Source organism: Salmo trutta, chromosome 37, assembly GCF_901001165.1.
Source record: "Salmo trutta chromosome 37, fSalTru1.1, whole genome shotgun sequence".
Taxonomy (NCBI): Eukaryota; Metazoa; Chordata; class Actinopteri; order Salmoniformes; family Salmonidae; genus Salmo; species Salmo trutta.
In genome coordinates this window covers 18,962,065-18,973,099 of record NC_042993.1, presented here as the reverse complement: position 1 = coordinate 18,973,099, position 11,035 = coordinate 18,962,065, and the positions used below count along the sequence as shown (strand labels likewise).

General features: G+C 45.1%; 1 protein-coding gene across 1 annotated transcript in view; it reads right to left on the bottom strand.

The window, feature by feature from the left end:
• Positions 1-11,035, bottom strand: part of LOC115176728 (integrin alpha-8-like) — a 71,266-nt gene that overhangs the window by 33,135 nt on the left and 27,096 nt on the right. The window lies entirely within an intron of this gene.

The window sequence follows — 11,035 nt, the reverse complement described above, 5'->3', positions numbered from 1 at the left end:
CTCACGGGAGACAGAACACTCTCGCAAACACACAGACACACACGCTCGCAAACACACACACACGCTCGCACACACACACACGCTCGCACACACACATGCTCGCACACACGCACACACACAGTCTGAAACCGCAGTGGGAAAGAGACTTAATCAATACAAGCCTTCCTTGCCAGACACACTAAGCTAAGCTAACACAATGCTAACACAGGACTGACTATAGAATATGCCCCCAACCATAGATCTAGCTAGTCCTGTCACTGGAAGACAGAGGTTAAGGTAAGCTCTGAAGCTGATACAGCACTGGGACTGGGGACAGAAGCTAAGATAAGTCATGCTAATATCAATGAGGCTGAGGGTCAGAGGCTAAGCTTACTCATGATAATATATCAATGGGACTGGTTAAGCTCATTAGTTCTGACCTCTGCAGTTCTGTTTGAAAGAGTTCTAAGCTCTCTAGTTCCATTGGTCTAGTGGAGGTCCTGAGAAAAATGTGATCAGGACCTATAAGGGTTGATGTGGTTCTGAAGACATATGACAGAGAGGTTGTCTCCAGTTTACTAGAAAGAGTCAAGTTGAGAACTCCTCCTCAGATAGCCTTTTATCTGTTGGGAATATACATCCCTGGCTATCCATCAAATCAAACAGACTAGGTTAAGTCTGATAGAGGGCTAGAGTGTAACACACACAGGCACACCATTAGTGACATCTGTTTAAATGGTTAAACTATTAGAGTCAAATAAGATCTATTGAGTGTGTGTGTGTGTGTTTAAGTGAACGTGTGTCGAAATTGAATGTAGGAGTGGTCCATCTGGTTTTGCTGTCAGTGAGGGTGCCTTAGCCTGCTGGTCCTCTGAAACCCCAACATTCAACATTACACCCTAGCCCCCAGTGTGTGTGTGTGTGTGTGTGTGTGTGTGTGTGTGTGTGTGTGTGTGTGTGTGTGTGTGTGTGTGTGTGTGTGTGTGTGTGTGTGTGTTTTCAGGTGTAACAAGGGGCCGGCAGAGAAAGGGGGACCTCTAGCTGTCTGTGGGGTATGGGGGCAGTTGGAAAAGTAGAGGTGAGGAGGGAAGGAGGAACGGGGGAAAGAGAGGGAATGAGGAAGAGGGGAAAGAGAGGGAAGAAGGAAGAGGGGCAATGAGGCAAAAGAGGAGGAAAGAGGACAGCAGCTAAAGCACTTGGCCTTTCAACCACAGTCTGTAAGTCATCAAAGCTAAGGTGTGCTTTCAGCAGGCAGATCTAACCGCGCACACACACACACACACACACACACACACACACACACACACACACACACACACACACACACACACACACACACACACACACACACACACACACACACACACACACACGCACACACACACACTCAAGCAAAAAGTACAGTCCAAACATCAGCTCAGCCTCAGGGACCCAAACTTCCAACAGAAGAATTCCGCTCTCATTCCAAAGTCCTGGATCTGTCCGTCTTACACTCCAGAGAAACCCAACCCCACTACTCCGTAGGTGTATGTGTGCATACGTGCGTGCCAGTGGAGGCTGCTGAGGGGAAAATGGCTCATAATAATAGCCGGAATGGAGCGAATGGAATGGCATCAAACACCTGGAAACCATGTGTTTGATACCATTCCGCTCCAGTCACAACCAAAAGCCTGTCCTCCCCAATTAAGGTGCCACCAACCTCCTACGGTGCATGCCTATGTGTGTGTGTGTGTGTTTGTGTGTGCGTGCCTGTGTGTGTGTGTGTGTGTGTGTGTGAGTGCATGTTTCTCCCATAGGTACAGTTGTACCTATGGGTCAGAAGTTTACATACACCTTACCCAAATACATTTAAACTCAGTTTTTCACAATTTCTGAATTTAATCCTAGTAAAAAATCCCTGTTTTAGGTCAGTTAGGATCACCACTTTACTTTAAGAATGTGAAAGGTCAGAATAATAGTAGAGAAAATTATTTATTTCAGCTTTTATTTTTTTCATCACATTCCCAGTGGGTCAGAAGTTTACATACACTTAATTAGTATTTGGTAGCATTGCCTTTAAATTGTATAACTTGGGTCAAACGTTTCGGGTAGCCTTTCACAAGCTTCCCATAATAAGTTGGGTGAATTTTGGGCCCATTCCTCCTGACAGAGCTGGTGTAACGGAGTCAGGTTTGTAGGCCTCCTTGCTCGCACACGCTTTTTCAGTTCTGCCCACAAATTCTCCATAGGATTGAGGTCAGGGCTTTGTGATGGCCACTCCAATACCTTGACTTTGTTGTCCTGAAGCCATTTTGCCACAACATTGGAAGTATGCTTGGGGTCATTGTCCATTTGGAAGACCCATTTGCGACCAAGCTTTAACTTCCTGACTGATGTCTTGAGATGTTGCTTCAATATATTCATATACTTTTCCTTCCTCATGATGCCATCTATTTTGTGAAGTGCACCAGTCCCTCCTGCAGAAAAGCACCCCCACAACATGATGCTGCCACCCCCGTGCTTCACAGTTGGGATGGTGTTCTTCAGCTTTTAAGCCTCCCCCTTTTTCCTCCAAACATAACGATGGTCATTATGGCCAAACAGTTCTATTTTGTTTCATCAGACCAGAGGACATTTCTCCGAAAAGTACGATCTTTGTCCCCATGTGCAGTTGCAAACCGTAGTCTGGCTTTTTTATGGCTGTATTGGAGCAGTGGCTTCTTCCTTGCTGAGCGGCCTTTCAGGTTATGTCGACATAGGACTCGTTTTACTGTGGATATAGATACTTTTGTACCTGTTTCCTCCAGCATCTTCACAAGGTCCTTGCTGTTGTTCTGGGATTGATTTGCACTTTTCACACCAAAGTACGTTCATCTCTAGGAGACAGAATGCGTCTCCTTCCTGTTCGGTATGACGGCTGCGTGGTCCCATGGTGTTTATACTTGCGTACTATTGTTTGTACAGATGAACGTGGTACCTTCAGGCATTTGGAAATTGCTCCTAAGTATGAACCAGACTTGTGGAATTCTACAATCTTTTTCTGAGGTCTTGGCTGATTTCTTTTGATTTTCCCATGATGTCAAGCAAAGAGGCACTGAGCTTGAAGGTAGGCCTTGAAATACATCCACATGTACACCTCCAATTGACTCAAATGATGTCAATTAGCCTATCAGAAGCTTCTAAAGCCATGACATAATTTCCTGGAATTTTCCAAGCTGTTTAAAGGCACAGTCAACTTAGTGTATGTTCACTTTTGACCCACTGGAATTGTGATACAGTGAATTATAAGTGAAATAATCTGTCCGTAAACAATTGTTGAAAAAATTACTTGTGTCATGCACAAAGTAGATGTCCTAACCGACATGCCAAAACTATAGTTTGTTAACAAGAAATTTGTGGAGTGGTTGAAAAACGAGTTTTAATTACTCCAAACTAAGTGTATGTAAACTTCCAACTTCAACTGTACTCCATACCCAGTCGTTCTTTTCCCTCTGAAAAGTGCCACTGACACAGAGGCTGATTTGGGGTAAATGTACCCTTGGGGTAAATAAAACATAGCCTATGGCCCACTTTCCCCTTCCAAGTCAATCATTTTTCCACACTGATAACTTGTCTGCCATCACTGATTTGAGGTTAGTACGTGAACACACACACATACAGACACACATTTGGAGTAAGTGTACCTTTGGGGTATGCTGAGTAACTAAACCTCTAGGCTCGTCTCGGACTCCCTGCTCTGAGAAATATGGCTGCCATCCAACGTTTACACAACCTGTCAACCTGTCAGAGACCGGCTGCTTCAAACTTCTGTATTAAGCTCTCTCTTTAGAACCAGTGTTCAGTGTGTCAACTGTCAGTGTTCAGTGTGTGTGTTTTATTTTACCTTTATTTAACCAGGTAGGCCAGTTGAGAACAAGTTCTTATTTACAACTGCGACCTGGCCAAGATAAAGCAAAGCAGTGCGACAAAAACAACACAGAGTTACACATAAACAAACGTACAGTCAATAACACAATATAAAAAAATCTATGTACAGTGTTTGCAAATGTAGAAGAGTAGGGAAGTAAGGCAATAAATAGGCCATAGAGGCAAAATAATTACAATTTAGCATTAACACTGGAGTGATAGATGTGCAGATGATGATGTGCAAGTAGAGATACTGGGGTGCAAAAGAGCAAGAGGATAAGTAACAATATGTGGATGAGGTAGTTGGGTGTGCTATTTACAGATTGGCTGTGTACAGGTACAGTGATCAGTAAGCTGCTCTGACAGCTGATGCTTAAAGTTAGAGAGGGAGATATAAGACTCCAGCTTCAGTGATTTTTGCAATTCGTTCCAGTTATTGGCAGCAGAGAACTGAAAGGAAAGGCAGCTAATGTAAATGTTGGCTTTGGGGATGACCAGTGAAATATACCTGCTGGAGCGTGTGCTATGGGTGGGTGTTGCTTTGGTGACCAGTGAGCTGAGATAAGGCGGGGCTTTACCTAGCAAAGTCTTATAGATGACCTGGAGCCAGTGGGTTTGGCAACGAATATGTAGTGAGGGCCAGCCAATGAGAGCATACAGGTCGCAGTGGTGGGTTGTATTTCGGGCTTTGGTGACAAAACGGATGGCACTGTGATAGACTACGTCCAGTTGCTGAGTAGTGTTGGAGGCTATTTTGTAAATGACATCGCCGAAGTCAAGGATCGGTAGGATAGTCAGTTTTACAAGGGTATGTTTGGCAGCATGAGTGAAGGAGGCTTTGTTGTGAAATAGGAAGCCGATTCTAGATTTAACTTTGGATTGGAGGTGCTTAATGTGAGTCTGGAAGGAGAGTTTACAGTCTAACCAGACGCCTAGGTATTTGTAGTTGTCCACATATTCTAAGTCAGAACCGTCCAGAGTAGTGATGCCAGTCGGGCGCGCGGGTGTGGGCAACAATCGGTTGAAGAGTATGCATTTAGTTTTACTAACATTTAAAAGCAGTTGGAGGCCATGGAAGGAGTGTTGTATGGCATTGAAGCTCGTTTTGAGGGTTCTTAACAGTGTCCAAAGAAGGGCCAGATGTATACAGAATGGTGTCGTCTGCGTAGAGGTGGATCAGAGGATCACCAGCAGCAAGAGCGACATCATTGATATATACAGAGAAAAGAGTCGGCCCGAGAGAGACTGCCAGAGGTCCAGATAACAGGCCCTCCGATTTGACATACTGAACTCTATCTGAGAAGTAGTTGGTGAACCAGGCGAGGCAGTCATTTGATAAACCAAGGCTATTGAGTCTGCCGATAAGAATGCGGTGGTTGACAGAGTCGAAAGCCTTGGCCAGGTCGATGAAGACGGCTGCACAGTACTGTCTTTTATTGGTGGCGGTTAGGATATCGTTTAGGACCTTGAGCGTGGCTGAGGTGCACCCATGACCAGCTCTTCTCCACAGCTTGCATAGTGGAGAAGGTATGGTGGGATTCGAAATAGTTGGTGATCTGTTTGTTAATTTAGCTTTCCAAGATTTTAGAAAGGCAGGGCAGGATGGATATAGGTCTATAACAGTTTGGGTCTAGAGTGTCTCCCCCTTTGAAGAGGGGGATGACTGTGGCAGCTTTCCAATCTTTGTGTGTCTCAGACGATTCGAAAGAGAGGTTGAACAGGCTAGTAATAGGGGTTTCAACCATTTCGGCTGATAATTATAGAAAGAGAGGGTCCAGATTGTCTACCCCGGCTGATTTGCAGGGATCCAGATTTTTCAAAACATCAGCTGTTCTTGATTTGGGTGAAGGAGAAGCGGGGGGGGGGGGGGGGGGGGGGGGGGGGGGGGGCTTGGGCAAGTTGCTGCAGTGGGGGCTGAGCTGTTGGCTGGGGTAGGGGTAGCCAGGTGGAAAGCATGGCCAGCCCATAGAAAGATGTTTATTGAAATTATCGATTATCATAGATTTATTGGTGGTGACAGTGTTTCCTAGCCTCAGTGCAGTGGGCAGCTGGGAGGAGGAGCTCTTATTCTCCATGGACTTTACAGTGTCCCAAAACTTTTTGGAATTAGTGATACAGGATGCAAATTTCTGCTTGAAAAAGCTAGCCTTAGCTTTCGTAACTGACTGAGTATATTTATTCCTGACTTCCCTGAAAAGTTGCATATCGCAGGGGCTATTGAATGCTAATGTAGAACACCACAGGATGTTTTTTGTGCTGGTCAAGGGCAGTCAAGTCTGGGGTGAACCAAGGGCTATATCTGTTCTTAGTTCTACATTTTTTGAATGGGGCATGCTTATTTAAGATGTTGAGGAAAGCACTTTTGAAGAGCAACCAGGCATCTTCTACAGACGGGATGAGGTCAATATCCTTCCAGGATACCCGGGCCAGGTTGATTAGAAAGGACTGCTTGCTGAAATGTTTAGGGAGCGTTTGACAGTGATGAGGGGTGGTCGTTTGACCGCGGACCCATCACGCACGCAGGCAATGAGGCAGTGATCGCTGAGATCCTGGTTGAAGGTGTATTTAGAGGGCAAGTTTGTCAGGGTGATATCTAAGAGGGTGCCAATGGTTACGGATTTGGGGTTGTACCTGGTAGGTTCCTTAATAATTTGTGTGAGATTGAGGGAATAATGCTTAGATTGTAGGACGGCCAGGGTGTTAAGCATATCCCAGTTTAGGTCACCTAACAGTATGAACTCTGAAGATAGATGGGGGCAATCAATTCACATATGGTGTCCAGGGCACAGCTGGGGGCTGAAGGGGGTCTATAACAAGCGGCAACAGTGAGAGACTTGTTTCTGGAAAGTAGAAGCTCGAATTGTTTGGGCACAGACCTGGATAGTACGACAGAACTCTGCAGGCTATCTCTGCAGTAGATTGCAACTCCACCCCCTTTGGCAGTTCTATCTTGTCGGAAGATGTTATAGTTAGGGATGGAAATTTCTGGACTTTGGTGGCCTTCCCAAGCCATGATTCAGACACGGCTAGGTCATCAGGGTTGGCGGAGTGTGCTAAAGCAGTGAAAAAAACAAACTTAGGGAGGAGGCTTTTAATGTTAACATGCATGAAACCAAGGCTTTTACGGTTACAGAAGTCAACAAATGAGAGCGCCTGGGGAATGGGAGTGGTGCTGGGGGCTGCAGGGCCTGGGTTAGCCTCTACATCACCAGAGGAACAGAGGAGGACTAGGATAAGGGTACGGCTAAAGGCTATAAGAACTGGTCGTCTAGTGCGTTCGGAACAGAGAGTGAAAGGAGCAGATTTCTGGGCGCAGAAGAATAGATTCAAGGCATAATGTACAGACAAGGGTATGGTAGGATGTGAGTACAGTGGAGGTAAACCTAGGCATTGAGTGACGATGAGAGAGGTTTTGTCTCTAGAGGCACCAGTTAAGCCAGGTGAGGACCCCGCATGTGTGGGGGGTGGAACAAAGGGGCTATCTAAGGCATATTGGGCAGGGCTAGGGGCTCTACCGTGAAATAAGACAATAATCACTAACCAGAACAGCAATAGACAAGGCATATTGACATTAGGGAGAGGCATGTGTAGCCGAGTGATCATAGGGTCCAATGAGTAGCACTAGATGAGTCAGGGAGCCAATTCCGTAGTCACGCCGATTCAGACAGCTAGCGGGCCGGGGCTAGCAGATGGGCATCCGGCGACGTCGCAACGGAAGAGCCTGTTGAGACCACCTCGGACGGTTGCGTCAGCATACCAGTCGTGATGGATCGGCGGGGCAGTAAAGGGTCCAGGCCAATTGCCAAAAGAGGTATTGTAGCCCAAGAGTTGGCTGGTGAGCTTGAGGCTAGCTCCAGGCTAACTGGTGCTTGCTTTGGGACAGAGACGTTAGCCAGGAGTAGCCACTCGGATAGCAATTAGCTAGCTATGATGATCCGGTGTAAAGGTTCAACGCTTGCGGTAGGAATCCGGAGATGTGGAGAGAAAAAGCAGTCCGATATGATCTGGGTTGATATTGCGCTGTGCAGACTGGCAGGAATTAACCGGGTTGAGGCTGGCTGATGTTCGACTTAACGGTGAGGACCGCTAGCAGTGGCTAACTGACTACTAGCTATTAGCTAGTTAGCTGGCTAGCTTCTGATGGGTGTTCCGGTTCTAAAGTATAAAATAGCAGATCCGTACCACATTGGGTGCGGCGGGTTGCAGGAGAGTATATTCAGTCCGTAGATGGAAAGTGAGATTAAAATATATACAAAATATATACGAAGAAAAATATATATACATGGGACAGGACAAGACAAAGATACACGTCCGACTGCTACAACATCTTGGATTGTGTGTGTGTGTGTGTGTTGTGTGTGTTTTCTGTTCAGTAGAGCTGAGTCAGTGTGATTGCTGATTGGCAAGTTAAATATCTACAGCCTTTGACCTCTGACCTTACAGCTGAACATCCCTGCCCTCAGGCCATCTGACCCCTGACACACACACAACTGACCTTAACCTTAACCCTAGGAGTGGGAACAGCAGAGCTTCCCAGTGTCAATGTGTGTCTAGCAGGATGTAACCTCTGTGTACCAGGGACACCTCCTGCTGTTTCTGACTGACTGTTCTCTCTGACTGACCCAGTCACTTCTCCAGGGTTTAGTTTAATATGAACACTTCTTCCAAGAAGCTAATGAGTAACTTTGTTGTGAAAAACCTCAAAACCTGTGTTGCCTCTGAGAGATGGCACCTAGACTTGAGCTCAGTGGGTTAATGCAGTCTTGAGGCATGCTGACAATATAGGTTTGATACCCAGCTGGACACATGAGTCCCTAGTAGAGATACATGTCTGTAGAGTATCCATCAGGAACACTGATCCATCTCTCTAATCCTCCTTCCATTCTCTCTCTAAGAGTAAGATGGGTTTTGTACCTATGGGATCATAAAACTTCACCTATAGAAACAGACATCATATGCACACACAAACATATGCACAGAAACACACCGTGTAACAGGCACACAGACTCCTTAGCAGTCCTCTCATAATGATGACACCTTTGAACAGTGTGACTGTACTAACATATTAATGACAGACCATATGTGTGTATGCGTGTGAGTGAGTGAGTGAGTGTGTGTGTGATGGCTATGCCACCCGGGAGCTTTCCCTCCACTACCAAAGCTTTCCCAGAGGGCCTTAGAAAGAGTTACAACACGCACGCGTGCATGTATGCATGCTTATATGGACAGTTGAAGTCAGAAGTTTACATACACCTTAGCCAAATACATTTAAACTCAGTTTTTCAAAATTCCTGACATTTAATCCTAGAAAAATTCCCTGTCTTAGGTCAATTAGGATCATCACTTCCTTTTATGAATGTGACATGTCAGAATAATAGTAGAGAGAATGACTTATTTCAGCTTTTATTTCTTTCATCACATTCCCAGTGGTCAGAAGTTTACATACACTCAATTAGTATTTGGTAGCATTGCCTTTAAATTGTTTAACTTGGGTCAAATGTTTTGGGTAGCCTTCCACAAGCTTCCCACAATAAGTTTGGTGAATTATGGTCCATTCCTCCTGACAGAGCTGGTGTAACTGAGTCAGGTTTGTAGGCCTCCTTGCTCACACATGCTTTTCAGTTCTGCCCACACATTTTCTATAGGATTGAGGTCAGGGCTTTGTGATGGCCACTCCAATACCTTGACTTTGTTGTCCTGAAGCCATTTTGCCACAACTTTGGAAGTATGCTTGGGGTCATTGCCCATTTGGAAGACCCATTTGCGACCAAGCTTTATCTTCCTGACCGATGTCTTGAGATGTTGCTTTAATATATCCACATAATTTTCCTTCCTCATGAAGCCATCTATTTTGTGAAGTGCACCAGTCCCTCCTGCAGCAAAGCACCCCCACAACATGATGCTGCCACCCCCGTGCTTCACGGTTGGGATGGTGTTCTTTGGCTTGCAAGCCTCCCCCTTTTTCCTCCAAACATAACGATGGTCATTATGGCCAAACAGTTCTATTTTTGTTTCATCAGACCAGAGGGCATTTCTCCAAAAAATACGATCTTTGTCCCCATGTGCAGTTGCAAACTGTAGTCTGGCTTTTTTTATGTCTGTTTTGGAGCAGTGGCTTCTTCCTTGCTGAGCGGCCTTTCAGGTTATGTCGATATAAGACTCGTTTTACTGTGGATATAGATACTTTGTACCCGCTTCCTCCAGCATCTTCACAGGGTCCTTTGCTGTTGTTCTGGGATAGATTTGCACTTTTCACACCAAAGTACGTTCATCTCTAGGAGACAGAATGCGTCTCCTTCCTGAGCGGTATGACGGCTGTGTGGTCCCATGGTGTTTATACTTTCGTACTATTGTTTGTGTAGATGAACGTGGTACCTTCAGGCGTTTGGAAATTGCTCCCAAGGATGAACCAGTCTTGAGGAGGTCTACAATTTTTGCCAATTTCTTCTGATTTTCACATGATGTCAAGCAAAGAGGCACTGAGCTTGAAGGTAGGCCTTGAAATACATCCACAGGTACACCTCCAACTGACTCAAATGATATCAATTAGCCTATCAGAAGCTTCTAAAGCCATGACATAATTTCCTGGAATTTTCCAAGCTGTTTAAAGGCACAGTCAACTTAGTGTATGTAAACTTCTGACCCACTGGAATTGTGATACAGTGAATTATAAGTGAAATAATCTGCCTGTAAACAATTGTTGGAAAAATGACTTGTGTCATGCACACAGTAGATGTCCTAAACGACTTGCCAAAACTATAGTTCGTTAACAAGAAATTTGTGGAGTGGTTGAAAAACAAGTTTTAATGACTCCAAACTAAGTGTGTGTATACTTTCGACTTGAACTGTATATGCATTGTGTTTGTACAGTGTGTGTGACTGAGTAACTCGATGTGGGGTGATTCTGTATAGGGACTAGCTTTGGTTCATAGCCTGGCACAGACTCAACACTTACACTCAGAGGCCAGAGAAATTGATCACAAGCCATGCAGTGCATATGTGTGCATGTGTGTGTATGTGTGTGTCCGTGTGTGTTTGTGTGTGTTAGTGTGTGTGATGTTTTCATTATAAAAGACCCAGATTTCCTGTTTGCGGAATGGAGAGATCAGAGGAGGTCTGTTGTTGTTACAGAAAGAAGAAAAGATGAAAAGATGGACAGAAAAAAAGAATA